Raw genomic sequence first — 20,738 nt, 5'->3', positions numbered from 1 at the left:
TACATCTGTATTTCGTGGATCTCTTTGCTAGCGTTATTTCTGTGGAATCTGAGAACAGATAATTCCTTTCCCTTTGAAGACTATACGGCCAAAGGAAATATCCTCCGATAACAAAGAGAAAGAAGCTTTCTCAGAAACTTCTTTGTGTTCTGTGAAATCATCTCACAGAGTTACAGCTTTCCCCTCAAGAAGCCTTTCGCTAAGACAGTTCTTGTGGAATTGGCAAAGTGATATTTGGAAGCCCATAGAGGGCTATGGTGAAAAAGGAAATATCCTCCGATGAAATCTGGAAAGAAGCTTTCTGAGAAACTGCTTAGTTTTCTATTAATTCATCTCACAGAGTTACGTCTGTATTTCGTGGATCTCTTTGCTAGCCTTATTTCTGTGGAATCTGTGAACAGATATTTCGGATCCCTTTGAAGACTATAGGGCCAAAGGAAATATCCTCCGATAAGAAAGAGAAAGAAGCTTTCTGAGAAACTTCTTTGTGTTCTGTGAAATCATCTCACAGAGTTACAGCTTTCCCCTCAAGAAGCTTTCGCTAAGACAGTTCTTGTGGAATTGCAAAGTGATATTTGGAAGCCCATAGAGGGCTATGGTGAAAAAGGAAATATCCTCCGATGAAATCTGAAAAGAAGCTTTCTGAGAAACTGCTCAGTTTTCTATTAATTCATCTCACAGAGTTACATCTGTATTTCGTGGATCTCTATGCTAGCCTTATTTCTGTGGAATCTGTGAACAGATATTTCGGATCCCTTTGAAGACTATAGGGCCAAAGGAAATATCCTCCGATAACAAAGAGAAAGAAGCTTTCTGAGAAACTTCTTTGTGTTCTGTGAAATCAACTCACAGAATTACAGCTTTCCCCTCAAGAAGCCTTTCGCTAAGACAGTTCTTGTGGAATTGGCAAAGTGATCCTTGGAAGCCCATAGAGGGCTATGGTGAAAAAGGAAATATCCTCCCATGAAATCTGGAAGGAAGCTTTCTGAGAAACTGCTTAGTGTTCTGTTAATTCATCTCACAGAGTTACATCTGTATTTCGTGGATCTCTTTGCTAGCCTTATTTCTGTGGAATCTGACAACAGATATTTCCTTTCCCTTTGAGGACTACAGGGCCAAAGGAAATATCCTCCGATAACAAAGAGAAAGAAGCTTTCTCAGAAACTTCTTTGTGTTCTGTGAAATCATCTCACAGAGTTACAGATTTCCCCTCAACAAGCCTTTCGCTAGACAGTTCTTGTGGAATTGGCAAGGTGATATTTGGAAGCTCATAGAGGGCTACGGAGAAAAAGGAAATATCCTGCGATGAAATCTGGAAAGAAGCTTTCTGAGAAACTGCTTAGTGATCTGTTAATTCATCTCACAGAGTTACATCTGTATTTCGTGGATCTCTTTGCTAGCCTTATTTCTGTGGAATCAGAGAACAGATATTTCGGATCCCTTTAAAGACTATAGGGCCAAAGGAAATATCCTCCGATAACAAAGAGAAAGAAGGTTTCTGAGAAACTTCTTTATGTTCTGTGAAATCATCTCACAGAGTTACAGCTTTCTCCTCAAGAAGCCTTTCGCTAAGGCAGTTCTTGTGGAATTGGCAAAGTGACATTTGGAAGCCCATAGAGGGCTATGATGAAAAAGGAAATATCCTCAGATGAAATCTGGAAGGAAGCTTTCTGAGAAACTGCTTAGTGTTCTGTTAATTCATCTCACAGAGTTACATCTGTATTTCGTGGATCTCTTTGCTAGCCTTATTTCTGTAGAATCTGAGAACAGATATTTCAGATCCCTTTGAAGACGATAGGGCCAAAGGAAATATCCTCCGATAACAAAGAGAAAGAAGCTTTCTCAGAAACTTCTTTGTGTTCTGTGAAATCATCTCACAGAGTTACAGCTTTCCCCTCAAGAAGCCTTTCGCTAAGACATTTCTTGTGGAATTGGCAAAGTGATATTTGGAAGGCCATAGAGGGCTATGGTGAAAAAGGAAATATCCTCCGATGAAATCTGGAAAGAAGCTTTCTGAGAAACTGCTTAGTGTTCTGTTAATTCATCTCACAGAGTTACATCTGTATTTCGTGGATCTCTTTGCTAGCCTTATTTCTGTGGAATCTGAGAACAGATATTTCGGATCCCTTTGAAGACTATAGGGCCAAAGGAAATATCCTCCGATAACCAAGAGAAAGAAGCTTTCTGAGAAACTTCTATGTGTTCTGTGAAATCATCTCACAGAGTTACAGCTTTCCCCTCAAGAAGCCTTTCGCTAAGACAGTTCTTGTGGAATTGGCAAAGTGACATTTGGAAGCCCATAGTGGGCTATGATGAAAAAGGAAATATCCTCAGATGAAATCTGGAAGGAAGCTTTCTGAGAAACTGCTTAGTGTTCTGTTAATTCATCTCACAGAGTTACATCTGTATTTCGTGGATCTCTTTGCTAGCCTTATTTCTGTAGAATCTGAGAACAGATATTTCAGATCCCTTTGAAGATGATAGGGCCAAAGGAAATATCCTCCGATAACAAAGAGAAAGAAGCTTTCTCAGAAACTTCTTTGTGTTCTGTGAAATCACCTCACAGAGTTACAGCTTTCCCCTCAAGAAGCCTTTCGCTAAGACAGTTCTTGTGGAATTGGCAAAGTGATATTTGGAAGCCCATAGAGGGCTATGGTGAAAAAGGAAATATCCCCCGATGAAATCTGGAAAGAAGCTTTCTGAGAAACTGCTTAGTGTTCTGTGAATTCATCTCACAGAGTTACATCTGTATTTCGTGGATCTCTTTGCTAGCATTATTTCTGTGGAATCTGAGAACAGATATTTCGGATCCCTTTGAAGACTATACGGACAAAGGAAATATCCTCCGATAACAAAGAGAAAGAAGCTTTCTGAGAAACTTCTTTGTGTTCTGTGAAATCATCTCACAGAGTTACAGCTTTCCCCTCAGGAAGCCTTTCGCTAAGACAGTTCTTGTGGAATTGGCAAAGTGATATTTGGAAACTCATAGAGGGCTATGGTGAAAAAGGAAATATCCTCCGATGAAATCTGGAAAGAAGCTTTCTGAGAAACTGCTTAGTGTTCTGTTAATTCATCTCACAGAGTTACATCTGTATTTCGTGGATCTCTTTGCTAGCCTTATTTCTGTGGTATCTGAGAACAGATATTTCGGATCCCTTTGAAGACTATAGGGCCAAAGGAAATATCCTCCGATAACAAAGAGAAAGAAGCTTTCTGAGCAACTTCTTTGTGTTCTGTGAAATCATCTCACAGAGTTACAGCTTTCCCCTCAAAAAGCCTTTCGCTAGACAGTTCTTGTGGAATTGGCAAAGTGATATTTGGAAGCTCATAGAGGGCTATGGAGAAAAAGGAAATATCCTCAGATGAAATCTGGAAAGAAGCTTTCTGAGAAACTGCTTAGTGTTCTGTAAATTCATCTCACAGAATTATATCTGTATTTCGTGGATCTCTTTGCTAGCCTTATTTCTGTGGAATCTGAGAACAGATATTTCGGATCCCATTGAAGACTATAGGGCCAAAGGAAATATCCTCCGATAACCAAGAGAAAGAAGCTTTCTGAGAAACTTCTTTGTGTTCTGTGAAATCATCTCACAGAGTTACAGCTTTCCCCTCAAGAAGCCTTTCGCTAAGACAGTTCTTGATGAATTCGCAAAGTGATATTTGGAAGCCCATAGAGGACTATGGTGAAAAAGGGAATATCCTCCGATGAAATCTGGAAAGAAGCTTTCTGAGAAACTGCTTAGTGTTCTGTAAATTCATCTCACAGAATTACCTCTGTATTTCGTGGATCTCTCTGCTAGCCTTATTTCTGTGGAATCTGAGAACAGATATTTCGGATCCCTTTGAAGACTATAGGGCCTAAGGACATATCCTCCGATAACAAAGAGAAAGAAGCTTTCGGAGAAACTTCTTTGTGTTCTGTGAAATCATCTCACAGAGTTACAGCTTTCCCCTCAAGAAGCCTTTCGCTACGACAGTTCTTGTGGAATTGGCAAAGTGATATTTGGAAGCCCATAGAGGGCTATGGTTTAAAAGGAAATATCCTACAATGAAATCTGGAAAGAAGCTTTCTGAGAAACTGCTCAGTGTTCTGTTAATTCATCTCACAGAGTTACATCTGTATTTCGTGGATCTCTTTGCTAGCCTTATTTCTGTGGAATCTGAGAACAGATATTAAGGATCCCTTTGAAGACTATAGGGCCAAAGGGAATATCCTCCGATAACAAAGAGAAAGAAGCTTTCTGAGAAACTTCTTTGTGTTCTGTGAAATCATCTCACAGAGTTACAGCTTTCCCCTCAAGAAGCCTTTGGCTAAGACAGTTCTTGTGGAATTGGCAAAGTGATATTTGGAAGCTCATAGAGGGCTATGGAGAAAAAGGAAATATCCTCCGATGAAATCTGGAAAGAAGCTTTCTGAGAAACTACTTAGTGTTCTGTTAATTCATCTCACAGAGTTACATCTGTATTTCGTGGATCTCTTTGCTAGCCTTATTTCTGTGGAATCTGAGAACAGATATTTCGTTTCCCTTTGAAGACTATAGGGCCAAAGGAAATATCCTCCGATAACAAAGAGAAAGAAGCTTTCTGAGAAACTTCTTTGTGTTCTGTGAAATCATCTCACAGAGTTACAGCTTTCTCCTCAAGAAGCCTTTCGCTAAGACAGTTCTTGTGGAATTGGCAAAGTCACATTTGGAAGCCCATAGAGGGCTACGGTGAAAAAGGAAATATCCTCCGATGAAATCTGGAAAGAAGCTTTCTGAGAAACTGCTTAGTATTCTGTTAATTCATCTCACAGAGTTACTTCTGTATTTCGTGGATCTCTTTGCTAGCGTTATTTCTGTGGAATCTGAGAACAGATAATTCCTTTCCCTTTGAAGACTATACGGCCAAAGGAAATATCCTCCGATAACAAAGAGAAAGAAGCTTTCTGAGAAACTTCTTTGTGTTCTGTGAAATCATCTCACAGAGTTACAGCTTTCCCCTCAAGAAGCCTTTCGCTAAGACAGTTCTTGTGGAATTGGCAAAGTGATATTTGGAAGCCCATAGAGTACTATGGTGAATAAGAAAATATCCTCCGATGAAATCTGGAAAGAAGCTTTCTGAGAAACTGCTCAGTGTTCTATTAATTCATCTCACAGAGTTACATCTGTATTTCCTGGATCTCTTTGCTAGCCTTATTTCTGTGGGATCTGTGAACAGATATTTCGGATCCCTTTGAAGACTATAGGGCCAAAGGAAATATCCTCCGATAACAAAGAGAAAGAAGCTTTCTGAGAAACTTCTTTGTGTTCTGTGAAATCATCTCACAGAGTTACAGCTTTCTCCTCAAGAAGCCTTTCGCTAAGACAGTTCTTGTGGAATTGCAAAGTGATATTTGGAAGCCCATAGAGGGCTATGGTGAAAAAGGAAATATCCTCCGATGAAATCTGGAAAGAAGCTTTCTGAGAAACTGCTTAGTGTTCTGTTAATTCATCTCACAGAGTTACATCTGTATTTCGTAGATCTCTTTGCTGGCCTTATTTCTGTGGAATCTGACAACAGATATTTCCTTTCCCTTTGAGGACTATAGGGCCAAAGGAAATATCCTCCGATAACAAAGAGAAAGAAGCTTTCTCAGAAACTTCTTTGTGTTCTGTGAAATCATCTCACAGAGTTACAGCTTTCCCCTCAACAAGCCTTTCGCTAGACAGTTCTTGTGGAATTGGCAAAGTGATATTTGGAAGCTCATAGAGGGCTACGGAGAAAAAGGAAATATCCTCCGATGAAATCTGGAAAGAAGCTTTCTGAGAAACTGCTTAGTGATCTGTTAATTCATCTCACAGATTTACATCTATATTTCGTGGATCTCTTTGCTAGCCTTATTTCTGTGGAATCTGAGAACAGATATTTCGGATCCCTTTAAAGACTATTGGGCCAAAGGAAATATCCTCCGATAACAAAGAGAAAGAAGGTTTCTGAGAAACTTCTTTATGTTCTGTGAAATCATCTCACAGAGTTACAGCTTTCCCCTCAAGAAGACTTTCGCTAAGACAGTTCTTGTGGAATTGGCAAAGTGACATTTGGAAGCCCATAGAGGGCTATGATGAAAAAGGAAATATCCTCAGATGAAATCTGGAAGGAAGCTTTCTGAGAAACTGCTTAGTGTTCTGTTAATTCATCTCACAGAGTTACATCTGTATTTCGTGGATCTCTTTGCTAGCCTTATTTCTGTGGAATCTGAGAACAGATATTTCGGATCCCTTTCAAGACTATAGGGCCAAAGGAAATATCCTCCGATAAGAAAGAGAAAGAAGCTTTCTGAGAAACTTCTTTGTGTTCTGTGAAATCATCTCACAGAGTTACAGCTTTCCCGTCAAGAAGCCTTTCGCTAAGACAGTTCTTGTGGAATTGGCAAAGTGATATTTGGAAGCCCATAGAGGGCTATGGTGAAAAAGGAAATATCCTCCGATGAAATCTGGAAAGAAGCTTTCTGAGAAACTGCTTAGTGTTCTGTTAATTCATCTCACAGAGTTACATCTGTATTTCGTGGATCTCTTTGCTAGCCTTATTTCTGTGGAATCTGAGAACAGATATTTCGTTTCCCTTTGAAGACTCTAGGGCCAAAGGAAATATCCTCCGATAACAAAGAGAAAGAAGATTTCTGAGAAACTTCTTTGTGTTCTGTGAAATCATCTCACAGAGTTACAGCTTTCCCCTCAAGAAGCCTTTCGCTAAGACAGTTCTTGTGGAATTGGCAAAGTGACATTTGGAAGCCCATAGAGGGCTACGGTGAAAAAGGAAATATCTTCCGATGAAATCTGGAAAGAAGCTTTCTGAGAAACTGCTTAGTGTTCTGTTAATTCATCTCACAGAGTTACATCTGTATTTCGTGGATCTCTTTGCTAGCCTTATTTCTGTGGTATCTGAGAACAGATATTTCGGATCCCTTTAAAGACTATACGGCCAAAGGAAATATCCTCCGATAACAAAGAGAAAGAAGCTTTCTGAGAAACTTCTTTGTGTTCTGTGAAATCATCTCACAGAGTTACAGCTTTCCCCTCAAGAAGCCTTTCGCTAAGACAGTTCTTGTGGAATTGGCAAAGTGACATTTGGAAGCCCATAGAGGGCTACGGTGAAAAAGGAAATATCCTCCGATGAAATCTGGAAAGAAGCTTTCTGAGAAACTGCTTAGTGTTCTGTTAATTCATCTCACAGAGTTACATCTGTATTTCGTGGATCTCTTTGCTAGCCTTATTTCTGTGGAATCTGAGAACAGATATTTCGGATCCCTTTGAAGACTATAGGGCCAAAGGAAGTATCCTCCGATAACAAATAGAAAGAAGCTTTCTGAGAAACTTCTTTGTGTTCTGTGAAATCATCTCACAGAGTTACAGCTTTCCCCTGAAGATGCCTTTCGCTAAGACAGTTCTTGTGGAATTGGCAAAGTGATATTTGGAAACTCATAGAGGGCTATGGTGAAAAAGGAAATATCCTCCGATGAAATCTGGAAACAAGCTTTCTGAGAAACTGCTTAGTGATCTGTGAATTCATCTCACAGAGTTACATCTGTATTTCGTGGATCTCTTTGCTAGCCTTATTTCTGTGGAATCTGAGAACAGATATTTCGGATCCCTTTGAAGACTATACGGCCAAAGGAAATATCCTCCGATAACAAAGAGAAAGAAGCTTTCTGAGAAACTTCTTTGTGTTCTGTGAAATCATCTCACAGAGTTACAGCTTTCCCCTCAAGAAGCCTTTCGCTAAGACAGTTCTTGTGGAATTCGCAAAGTGATATTTGGAAGCCCATAGAGGGCTATGGTGAAAAAGGGAATATCCTCCGATGAAATCTGGAAAGAAGCTTTCTGAGAAACTGCTTAGTGTTCTGGTAATTCATCTCACAGAATTATATCTGTATTTCGTGGATCTCTTTGCTAGCCTTATTTCTGTGGAATCTGAGAACAGATATTTCGGATCCCTTTGAAGACTATAGGGCCAAAGGAAATATCCTCCGATAACCAAGAGAAAGAAGCTTTCTGAGAAACTTCTTTGTGTTCTGTGAAATCATCTCACAGAGTTACAGCTTTCCCCTCAAGAAGCCTTTCGCTAAGACAGTTCTTGATGAATTCGCAAAGTGATATTTGGAAGCCCATAGAGGACTATGGTGAAAAAGGGAATATCCTCCGATGAAATCTGGAAAGAAGCTTTCTGAGAAACTGCTTAGTGTTCTCTAAATTCATCTCACAGAATTACCTCTGTATTTCGTGGATCTCTTTGCTAGCCTTATTTCTGTGGAATCTGAAAACAGATATTTCGGATCCCTTTGAAGTCTATAGGGCCTAAGGACATATCCTCCGATAACAAAGAGAAAGAAGCTTTCGGGGAAACTTCTTTGTGTTCTGTGAAATCATCTCACAGAGTTACAGCTTTCCCCTCAAGAAGCCTTTCGCTAAGACAGTTGTTGTGGAATTGGCAAAGTGATATTTGGAAGCCCATAGAGGGCTATGGTGAAAAAGGAAATATCCTCCAATGAAATCTGGAAAGAAGCTTTCCGAGAAACTGCTCAGTGTTCTGTTAATTCATCTCACAGAGTTACATCTGTATTTCGTGGATCTCTTTGCTAGCCTTATTTGTGTGGAATCTAAGAACAGATATTACGGATCCCATTGAAGACTTTAGGGCCAAAGGGAATATCCTCCGATAACAAAGAGAAAGAAGCTTTCTGAGAAACTTCTTTGTGTTCTGTGAAATCATCTCACAGAGTTACAGCTTTCCCCTCAAGAAGCCTTTGGCTAAGACAGTTCTTGTGGAATTGGCAAACTGATATTTGGAAGCCCATAGAGGTCTACGGTTAAAAAGGAAATATCCTCCGATGAAATCTGGAAAGAAGTTTTCTGAGAAACTGCTTAGTGTTCTGTTAATTCTTCTCACAGAGTTACATCTGTATTTCGTGGATCTCTTTGTTAGCCTTATTTCTGTGGAATCTGAGAATAGATATTTCGGATCCCTTTGAAGACTATAGGGCCAAAGGAAATATCCTCTGATAACAAAGAGAAAGAAGCTTTCTGAGAAACTTCTTTGCGTTATGTGAAATCCTCTCACAGAGTTACAGCTTTCCACTCAAGAAGCCTTTCACTAAGACTGTTCTTGTGGAATTGGCAAAGTGATATTTGGAAGCTCATAGAGGGCTATGGAGAAAAAGGAAATATCCTCCGATGAAATCTGGAAAGAAGCTTTCTGAGAAACTACTTAGTGTTCTGTTAATTCATCTCACAGAGTTACATCTGTATTTCGTGGATCTCTTTGCTAGCCTTATCTCTGTGGAATCTGAGAACAGATATTTCGGATCCCTTTGAAGACTATAGGGCCAAAGGAAATATCCTCCGATAACCAATTGAAAGAAGCTTTCTGAGAAACTTCTTTGTGTTCTGTGAAATCATCTCACAGAGTTACAGCTTTCCCCCTCAAGAAGCCTTTCGCTAGACAGTTCTTGTGGAATTGGCAAAGTGATATTTGGAAGCTCATAGAGGGCTATGGAGAAAAAGGAAATATCCTCCGATGAAATCTGGAAAGAAGCTTTCTGAGAAACTGCTTAGTGATCTGTTAATTCATCTCACAGAGTTACCTCTGTATTGCGGGGATCTCTTTGCTAGCCTTATTTCTGTGGAATATGACAACAGATATTTCGGATCCCTTTGAAGACTATAGGGCCAAAGGAAATATCCTCCGATAACAAAGAGAAAGAAGGTTTCTGAGAAACTTCTTTGTGTTCTGTGAAATCATCTCACAGAGATACAGCTTTCCCCTCAAGAAGCCGTTCGCGAAGACAGTTCTTCTGGAATTGGCAAAGTGATATTTGGAAGCCCATAGAGGGCTATGGTGAAAAAGGAAATATCCTCCGATGAAACCTGGAAAGAAGCTTTCTGAAAAACTGCTTAGTGTTCTGTTAATTCATCTCACAGAGTTACATCTGTATTTCGTGGATCTCTTTGCTAGCCTGATTTCTGTGGAATCTGAGAACAGATATTTCCTTTCCCTTTGAAGACTATAGGGCCAAAGGAAATATCCTCCGATAACAAAGAGAAAGAAGCTTTCTGAGAAACTTCTTAGTGTTTTGTGAAATCATCTCACAGAGTTACAGCTTTCCCCTCAAGAAGCCTTTCGGTAAGACAGTTCTGGTGAAATTGGCAAAGTGATATTTGAAAGCTTATAGAGGGCTATGGAGAAAAAGGAAATATCCTCCAATGATCTCTGGAAAGAAGCTTTCTGAGAAACTGCTTAGTATTCTGTTAATTCATCTCACAGAGTTACATCTGTATTTCGTGGATCTCTTTGCTAGCGTTATTTCTGTGGAATCTGAGAACAGATATTTCCTTTCCCTTTGAAGACTATAGGGCCAAAGGAAATATCCTCCGATAACAAAGAGAAAGAAGCTTTCTGAGAAACTTCTTTGTGTTCTGTGAAATCATCTCACAGAGTTACAGCTTTCCCCTCAAGAAGCCTTTCGCTAAGACAGTTCTTGTGGAATTGCAAAGTGATATTTGGAAGCCCATAGAGGGCTATGGTGAAAAAGGAAATATCCTCCGATGAAATCTGGAAAGAAGCTTTCAGAGAAACTGCTCAGTTTTCTATTAATTCATCTCACAGAGTTACATCTGTATTTCGTGGATCTCTTTGCTAGCCTTATTTCTGTGGAATCTGTGAACAGATATTTCGGATCCCTTTGAAGACTATAGGGCCAAAGGAAATATCCTCCGATAAGAAAGAGAAAGAAGCTTTCTGAGAAACTTCTTTGTGTTCTGTGAAATCAACTCACAGAATTACAGCTTTCCCCTCAAGAAGCCTTTCGCTAAGACAGTTCTTGTGGATTGGCAAAGTGATCTTTGGAAGCCCATAGAGGGCTATGGTGAAAAAGGAAATATCCTCCCATGAAATCTGGAAGGAAGCTTTCTGAGAAACTGCTTAGTGTTCTGTTAATTCATCTCACAGAGTTACATCTGTATTTCGTGGATCTCTTTGCTGGCCTTATTTCTGTGGAATCTGACAACAGATATTTGCTTTCCCTTTGAGGACTATAGGGCCAAAGGAAATATCCTCCGATAACAAAGAGAAAGAAGCTTTCTCAGAAACTTCTTTGTGTTCTGTGAAATCATCTCACAGAGTTACAGCTTTCCCCTCAACAAGCCTTTCGCTAGACAGTTCTTGTGGAATTGGCAAAGTGATATCTGGAAGCTCATAGAGGGCTACGGAGAAAAAGGAAATATCCTCCGATGAAATCTGGAAAGAAGCTTTCTGAGAAACTGCTTAGTGATCTGTTAATTCATCTCACAGATTTACATCTGTATTTCGTGGATCTCTTTGCTAGCCTTATTTCTGTGGAATCTGAGAACAGATATTTCGGATCCCTTTAAAGACTATTGGGCCAAAGGAAATATCCTCCGATAACAAAGAGAAAGAAGGTTTCTGAGAAACTTCTTTATGTTCTGTGAAATCATCTCACAGAGTTACAGCTTTCCCCTCAAGAAGCCTTTCGCTAAGACAGTTCTTGTGGAATTGGCAAAGTGACATTTGGAAGCCCATAGGGGGCTATGATGAAAAAGGAAATATCCTCAGATGAAATCTGGAAGGAAGCTTTCTGAGAAACTGCTTAGTGTTCTGTTAATTCATCTCACTGAGTTACATCTGTATTTCGTGGATCTCTTTGCTAGCCTTATTTCTGTAGAATCTGAGAACAGATATTTCAGATCCCTTTGAAGACGATAGGGCCAAAGGAAATATCCTCCGATAACCAAGAGAAAGAAGCTTTCTCAGAAACTTCTTTGTGTTCTGTGAAATCATCTCACAGAGTTACAGCTTTCCCCTCAAGAAGCCTTTCGCTAAGACAGTTCTTGTGGAATTGGCAAAGTGATATTTGGAAGGCCTAGAGGGCTATGGTGAAGAAGGAAATATCCTCCGATGAAATCTGGAAAGAAGCTTTCTGAGAAACTGCTTAGTGTTCTATTAATTCATCTCACAGAGTTACATCTGTATTTCGTGGATCTCTTTGCTAGCCTTATTTCTGTGGAATCTGAGAACAGATATTTCGGATCCCTTTAAAGACTATACGGCCAAAGGAAATATCCTCCGATAACAAAGAGAAAGAAGCTTTCTGAGAAACCTCTTTGTGTTCTGTGAAATCATCTCACAGAGTTACAGCTTTCCCCTCAAGAAGCCTTTCGCTAAGACAGTTCTTGTGGAATTGCAAAGTGATATTTGGAAGCCCATAGAGGGCTATGGTGAAAAAGGAAATATCCTCCCATGAAATCTGGAAAGAAGCTTTCTGAGAAACTGCTTAGTGTTCTGTTAATTCATCTCACAGAGTTACATCTGTATTTCGTGGATCTCTTTGCTAGCCTTATTTCTGTGGAATCTGAGAACAGATATTTCGGATCCCTTTGAAGACTATACGGCCAAAGGAAATATCCTGTGATAACAAAGAGAAAGAAGCTTTCTGAGAAACTTCTTTGTGTTCTGTGAAATCATCTCACAGAGTTACAGCTTTCCCCTCAAGAAGCCTTTCGCTAAGACAGTTCTTGTGGAATTGGCAAAGTGATATTTGGAAAAGCCTAGAGGGCTATGGTGAAAAAGGAAATATCCTCCGATGAAATCTGGAAAGAAGCTTTCTGAGAAACTGCTTAGTGATCTGTTAATTCATCTCACAGAGTTACATCTGTATTGCGTGGATCTCTTTGCTAGCCTTATTTCTGTGGAATCTGACAACAGATATTTCGGATCCCTTTGAAGAGTATAGGGCCAAAGGAAATATCCTCCGATAACAAAGAGAAAGAAGGTTTCTGAGAAACTTCTTTGTGTTCTGTGAAATCATCTCACAGAGATACAGCTTTCCCCTCAAGAAGCCGTCCGCGAAGACAGTTCTTCTGGAATTGGCAAAGTGATATTTGGAAGCCCATAGAGGGCTATGGTGAAAAAGGAAATATCCTCCGATGAAACCTGGAAAGAAGCTTTCTGAGAAACTGCTTAGTGTTCTGTTAATTCATCTCAGAGAGTTACATCTGTATTTCGTGGATCTCTTTGCTAGCCTGATTTCTGTGGAATCTGAGAACAGATATTTCCTTTCCCTTTGAAGACTATAGGGCCAAAGGAAATATCCTCTGATAACAAAGAGAAAGAAGCTTTCAGAGAAACTTCTTTGTGTTTTGTGAAATCATCTCACAGAGTTACAGCTTTCCCCTCAAGAAGCCTTTCGGTAAGACAGTTCTGGTGGAATTGGCAAAGTGATATTTGGAAGCTCATAGAGGGCTAAGGAGAAAAAGGAAATATCCTCCAATGATCTCTGGAAAGAAGCTTTCTGAGAAACTGCTTAGTATTCTGTTAATTCATCTCACAGAGTTACATCTGTATTTCGTGGATCTCTTTGCTAGCGTTATTTCTGTGGAATCTGAGAACAGATAATTCCTTTCCCTTTGAAGACTATACGGCCAAAGGAAATATCCTCCGATAACAAAGAGAAAGAAGCTTTCTGAGAAACGTCTTTGTGTTCTGTGAAATCATCTCACAGAGTTACAGCTTTCCCCTCAAGAAGCCTTTCGCTAAGACAGTTCCTGTGGAATTGGCAAAGTGATATTTGGAAGCCCATAGAGGGCTATGGTGAAAAAGGAAATATGCTCCGATGAAATATGGAAAGAAGCTTTCTGAGAAACTGCTTAGTGTTCTGTTAATTCATCTCACGGAGTTAAATCTGTATTGCTTGGATCTCTTTTCTAGCCTTATTTCTGTGGAATCTGACAACAGCTATTTCCTTTCCCTTTGAAGACTATAGGGCCAAAGGAAATATCCTCTGATAACAAAGAGAAGGAAGCTTTCTGTGAAACTTCTTTGTGTTCTGTGAAATCATCTCACAGAGTTACAGCTTTCCCCTCAAGAAGCCTTTCGCTAAGACAGTTCTTGTGGAATTGGCAAAGTGATATTTGGAAGCCCATAGAGGGCTATGGTGAAAAAGGAAATATCCTCCGATGAAATCTGGAAAGAAGCTTTCTGAGAAACTGCTCAGTGTTCTATTAATTCATCTCACAGAGTTATATCTGTATTTCGTGGATCTCTTTGCCTGCCTTATTTCTGTGGAATCTGAGAACAGATATTTCGGATCCCTTTAAAGGCTATAGGGCCAAAGGAAATATCCTCCGATAACAAAGAGAAAGAAGCTTTCTGAGAAACTTCTTTGTGTTCTGTGAAATCATCTCACAGAATGACAGCTTTCCCCCCAAGAAGCCTTTCGCTAATACAGTTCTTGTGGAAATGGCAAAGTGATATTTGGAAATCCATAGAGGGCTATGGTGAAAAAGGAAATATCCTCCGATGAAATCTGGAAAGAAGCTTTCTGAGAAACTGCTTATTGTTCTGTTAATTCATCTCACAGAGTTACATCTGTATTTCGTGGATCTCTTTGCTAGCCTTATTTCTGTGGAATCTGAGAACACATATTTCGGATCCCTTTAAAGACTATAGGGCCAAAGGAAATAACCTCCGATAACAAAGAGAAAGAAGGTTTCTGAGAAACTTCTTTATGTTCTGTGAAATCATCTCACAGAGTTACAGCTTTCCCCTAAAGAAGCCTTTCGCTAAGACAGTTCTTGTGGAATTGGCAAAGTGACATTTGGAAGCCCATAGAGGGCTATGATGAAAAAGAAAATATCCTCAGATGAAATCTGGAAGGAAGCTTTCTTAGAAACTGCTTAGTGTTCTGTTAATTCATCTCACAGAGTTACATCTGTATTTCGTGGATCTCTTTGCTAGCCTTATTTCTGTAGAATCTGAGAACAGATATTTCAGATCCCTTTGAAGACGATAGGGCCAAAGGAAATATCCTCCGATAACAAAGAGAAAGAAGCTTTCTCAGAAACTTCTTTGTGTTCTGTGAAATCGTCTCACAGAGTTACAGCTTTCCCTTCAAGAAGCCTTTCGCTAAGACATTTCTTGTGGAATTGGCAAAGTGATATTTGGAAGCCCATAGAGGGCTATGGTGAAAAAGGAAATATCCTCCGATGAAATCTGGAAAGAAGCTTTCTGAGAAACTGCTTAGTTTTCTGTGAATTCATCTCACAGAGTTACATCTGTATTTCGTGGATCTCTTTGCTAGCCTTATTTCTGTGGAATCTGAGAACAGATATTTCGGATCCCTTTGAAGACTATACGGCCAAAGGAAATATCCTCCGATAACAAAGAGAAAGAAGCTTTCTGAGAAACTTCTTTGTGTTCTGTGAAATCATCTCACAGAGTTACAGCTTTCCCCTCAAGAAGCCTTTCGCTAAGACAGTTCTTGTGGAATTGGCAAAGTGATATTTGGAAACTCATAGAGGGCTATGGTGAAAAAGGAAATATCCTCCGATGAAATCTGGAAAGAAGCTTTCTGAGAAACTGCTTAGTGTTCTGTTAATTCATCTCACAGAGTTACATCTGTATTTCGTGGATCTCTTTGCTAGCCTTATTTCTGTGGAATCTGAGAACAGATATTTCGGATCCCTTTGAAGACTATAGGGCCAAAAGAAATATCCTCTGATAACCAAGAGAAAGAAGCTTTCTGAGAAACTTCTATGTGTTCTGTGAAATCATCTCCCAGAGTTACAGCTTTCCCCTCAAGAAGCCTTTCGCTAGACAGTTCTAGTGGAATTGGCAAAGTTATATTTGGAAGCTCATAGAGGGCTAAGGAGAAAAAGGAAATATCCTCCGATGAAACCTGGAAAGAAGCTTTCTGAGAAACTGCTTAGTGTTCTGTTAATTCATCTCACAGAGTTACATCTGTATTTCGTGGATCTCTTTGCTAGCCTGATTTCTGTGGAATCTGAGAACAGATATTTCCTTTCCCTTTGAAGACTATAGGGCCAAAGGAAATATCCTCCGATAACAAAGAGAAAGAAGCTTTCTGAGAAACTTCTTAGTGTTTTGTGAAATCATCTCACAGAGTTACAGCTTTCCCCTCAAGAAGCCTTTCGGTAAGACAGTTCTGGTGGAATTGGCAAAGTGATATTTGGAAGCTCATAGAGGGCTATGGAGAAAAAGGAAATATCCTCCAATGATCTCTGGAAAGAAGCTTTCTGAGAAACTGCTTAGTATTCTGTTAATTCATCTCACAGAGTTACATCTGTATTTCGTGGATCTCTTTGCTAGCGTTATTTCTGTGGAATCTGAGAACAGATAATTCCTTTCCCTTTGAAGACTATACGGCCAAAGGAAATATCCTCCGATAACAAAGGGAAAGAAGCTTTCTGAGAAACTTCTTTGTGTTCTGTGAAATCATCTCACAGAGTTACAGCTTTCCCCTCAAGAAGCCTTTCGCTAAGACAGTTCTTGTGGAATTGGCAAAGTGACATTTGGAAGCCCATAGAGGGCTACGTTGAAAAAGGAAATATCCTCCGATGAAATCTGGAAAGAAGCTTTCTGAGAAACTGCTTAGTGTTCTGTTAATTCATCTCACAGAGTTACATCTGTATTTCGTGGATCTCTTTGCTAGCCTTATTTCTGTGGAATCTGAGAACAGATATTTCGGATCCCTTTGAAGACTATAGGGCCAAAGGAAGTATCCTCCGATAACAAAGAGAAAGAAGCTTTCTGAGAAACTTCTTTGTGTTCTGTGAAATCATCTCACAGAGTTACAGCTTTCCCCTGAAGATGCCTTTCGCTAAGACAGTTCTTGTGGAATTGGCAAAGTGATATTTGGAGGCCCATAGAGGGCTATGGTGAAAAAGGGAATATCCTCCGATGAAATCTGGAAAGAAGCTTTCTGAGAAACTACTTAGTGTTCTGTTAATTCATCTCACAGAGTTACATCTGTATTTCGTGGATCTCTTTGCTAGCCTTATTTCTGTGGAATCTGACAACAGATAGTTCGGATCCCTTTGAAGACTATAGGGCCAAAGGAAATATCCTCCGATAACGAAGAGAAAGAAGGTTTCTGAGAACCTTCTTTGTGTTCTGTGAAATCATCGCACAGAGATACAGCTTTCCCCTCAAGAAGCCTTTCGCGAAGACAGTTCTTCTGGAATTGGCAAAGTGATATTTGGAAGCCCATAGAGGGCTATGGTGAAAAAGGAAATATCCTCCGATGAAACCTGGAAAGAAGCTTTCTGAGAAACTGCTTAGTGTTCTGTTAATTCATCTCACAGAGTTACATCTGTATTTCGTGGATCTCTTTGCTAGCCTGATTTCTGTGGAATCTGAGAACAGATATTTCCTTTCCCTTTGAAGACTATAGGGCCAAAGGAAATATCCTCCGATAACAAAGAGAAAGAAGCTTTCTGAGAAACTTCTTAGTGTTTTGTGAAATCATCTCACAGAGTTACAGCTTTCCCCTCAAGAAGCCTTTCGGTAAGACAGTTCTGGTGGAATTGGCAAAGTGATATTTGGAAGCTCATAGAGGGCTATGGAGAAAAAGGAAATATCCTCCAATAATCTCTGGAAAGAAGCTTTCTGAGAAACTGCTTAGTATTCTGTTAATTCATCTCACAGAGTTACATCTGTATTTCGTGGATCTCTTTGCTAGCCTTATTTCTGTGGAATCTGAGAACAGATATTTCGGATCCCTTTAAAGACTATACGGCCAAAGGAAATATCCTCCGATAACAAAGAGAAAGAAGCTTTCTGAGAAACCTCTTTGTGTTCTGTGAAATCATCTCACAGAGTTACAGCTTTCCCCTCAAGAAGCCTTTCGCTAAGACAGTTCTTGTGGAATTGGCAAAGTGACATTTGGAAGCCCATAGAGGGCTACGGTGAAAAAGGAAATATCCTCCGATGAAATCTGGAAAGAAGCTTTCTGAGAAACTGCTTAGTGTTCTGTTAATTCATCTCACAGAGTTACATCTGTATTTCGTGGATCTCTTTGCTAGCCTTATTTCTGTGGAATCTGAGAACAGATATTTCGGATCCCTTTGAAGACTATAGGGCCAAAGGAAGTATCCTCCGATAACAAAGAGAAAGAAGCTTTCTGAGAAACTTCTTTGTGTTCTGTGAAATCATCTCACAGAGTTACAGCTTTCCCCTGAAGATGCCTTTCGCTAAGACCGTTCTTGTGCAATTGGCAAAGTGATATTTGGAAACTCATAGAGGGCTATGGTGAAAAAGGAAATATCCTCCGATGAAATCTGGAAACAAGCTTTCTGAGAAACTGCTTAGTGTTCTGTGAATTCATCTCACAGAGTTACATCTGTATTTCGTGGATCTCTTTACTAGCCTTATTTCTGTGGAATCTGAGAACAGATATTTCGGATCCCTTTGAAGACTATAGGGCCAAAGGAAATATCCTCCGATAACCAAGAGAAAGAAGCTTTCTGAGAAACTTCTTTGTGTTCTGTGAAATCATCTCACAGAGTTACAGCTTTCCCCTCAAGAAGCCTTTCGCTAAGACAGTTCTTGTGGAATTGGCAAAGTGATATTTGGAAGCCCATAGAGGGCTATGGTGAAAAAGGGAATATCCTCCGATGAAATCTGGAAAGAAGCTTTCTGAGAAACTGCTTAGTGTTCTGTAAATTCATCTCACAGAATTATATCTGTATTTCGTGGATCTCTTTGCTAGCCTTATTTCTGTGGAATCTGAGAACAGATATTTCGGATCCCTTTGAAGACTATAGGGCCAAAGGAAATATCCTCCGATAACCAAGAGAAAGAAGCTTTCTGAGAAACTTCTTTGTGTTCTGTGAAATCATCTCACAGAGTTACAGCTTTCCCCTGAAGATGCCTTTCGCTAAGACAGTTCTTGTGCAATTGGCAAAGTGATATTTGGAAACTCATAGAGGGCTATGGTGAAAAAGGAAATATCCTCCGATGAAATCTGGAAACAAGCTTTCTGAGAAACTGCTTAGTGTTCTGTGAATTCATCTCACAGAGTTACATCTGTATTTCGTGGATCTCTTTACTAGCCTTATTTCTGTGGAATCTGAGAACAGATATTTCGGATCCCTTTGAAGACTATAGGGCCAAAGGAAATATCCTCCGATAACCAAGAGAAAGAAGCTTTCTGAGAAACTTCTTTGTGTTCTGTGAAATCATCTCACAGAGTTACAGCTTTCCCCTCAAGAAGCCTTTCGCTAAGACAGTTCTTGTGGAATTGGCAAAGTGATATTTGGAAGCCCATAGAGGGCTATGGTGAAAAAGGGAATATCCTCCGATGAAATCTAGAAAGAAGCCTTCTGAGAAACTGCTTAGTGTTCTGTAAATTCATCTCACAGAATTATATCTGTATTTCGTGGATCTCTTTGCTAGCCTTATTTCTGTGGAATCTGAGAACAGATATTTCGGATCCCTTTGAAGACTATAGGGCCAAAGGAAATATCCTCCGATAACGAAGAGAAAGAAGCTTTCTGAGAAACTTCTTTGTGTTCTGTGAAATCATCTCACAGAGTTACAGCTTTCCCCTCAAGAAGCCTTTCGCTAAGACAGTTCTTGATGAATTCGCAAAGTGATATTTTGAAGCCCATAGAGGACTATGGTGAAAAAGGGAATATCCTCCGATGAAATCTGGAAAGAAGCTTTCTGAGAAACTGCTTAGTGTTCTGTAAATTCATCTCACAGAATTACCTCTGTATTTCGTGGATCTCTTTGCTAGCCTTATTTCTGTGGAATCTGAGAACAGATATTTCGGATCCCTTTGAAGACTATAGGGCCAAAGGAAATATCCTCTGATAACAAAGAGAAAGAAGCTTTCTGAGAAACTTCTTTGTGTTATGTGAAATACTCTCACAGAGTTACAGCTTTCCACTCAAGAAGCCTTTCGCTAAGACAGTTCTTGTGGAATTGGCAAAGTGATATTTGGAAGCTCATAGAGGGCTATGGAGAAAAAGGAAATATCCTCCGATGAAATCTGGAAAGAAGCTTTCTGAGAAACTACTTAGTGTTCTGTTAATTCATCTCACAGAGTTACATCTGTATTTCGTGGATCTCTTTGCTAGCCTTATTTCTGTGGAATCTGAGAACAGATATTTCGTTTCCCTTTGAAGACTATAGGGCCAAAGGAAATATCCTCCGATAACAAAGAGAAAGAACCTTTCTGAGAAACTTCTATGTGTTCTGTGAAATCATCTCACAGAGTTACAGCTTTCCCCTCAAGAAGCCTTTCACTAAGACAGTTCTTGTGGAATTGGAAAAGTCACATTTGGAAGCCCATACAGGGCTACGGTGAAAAAGGAAATATCCTCCGATGAAATCTGGAAAGAAGCTTTCTGAGAAACTGCTTAGTTTTCTGTTAATTCATCTCACAGAGTTACATCTGTATTTCGTGGATCTCTTTGCTAGCCTTATTTCTGTGGAATCTGAGAACAGATATTTCCTTTCCCTTTGAAGACTATAGGGCCAAAGGAAATATCCTCCGATAACAAAGAGAAAGAACGTTTCTGAGCAACTTCTTTGTGTTCTGTGAAATCATCTCACAGAGTTACAGCTTTCCCCTCAAGAAGCCTTTCGCTAAGACAGTTCTTCTGGAATTGGCAAAGTGATATTTGGAAGCCCATAGAGGGCTATGGTGAAAAAGGAAATATCCTCCGATGAAATCTGGAAAGAAGCTTTCTGAGAAACTGCTTAGTGTTCTGTTAATTCATCTCACAGAGTTACATCTGTATTTCGTGGATCTGTTTGCTAGCCTTATTTCTGTGGAATCTGACAACAGATATTTCCTTTCCCTTTCAAGACTATAGGGCCAAAGGAAATATCCTCCGATAAGAAAGAGAAAGAAGCTTTCTGAGAAACTTCTTTGTGTTCTGTGAAATCATCTCACAGAG

This window comes from Macaca mulatta, chromosome 16 (assembly GCF_049350105.2).
Source record: "Macaca mulatta isolate MMU2019108-1 chromosome 16, T2T-MMU8v2.0, whole genome shotgun sequence".
Lineage (NCBI taxonomy): Eukaryota > Metazoa > Chordata > Mammalia > Primates > Cercopithecidae > Macaca > Macaca mulatta.
The sequence above is the reverse complement of the archived record's forward strand: the minus strand, read 5'-3'. Positions refer to the sequence as shown.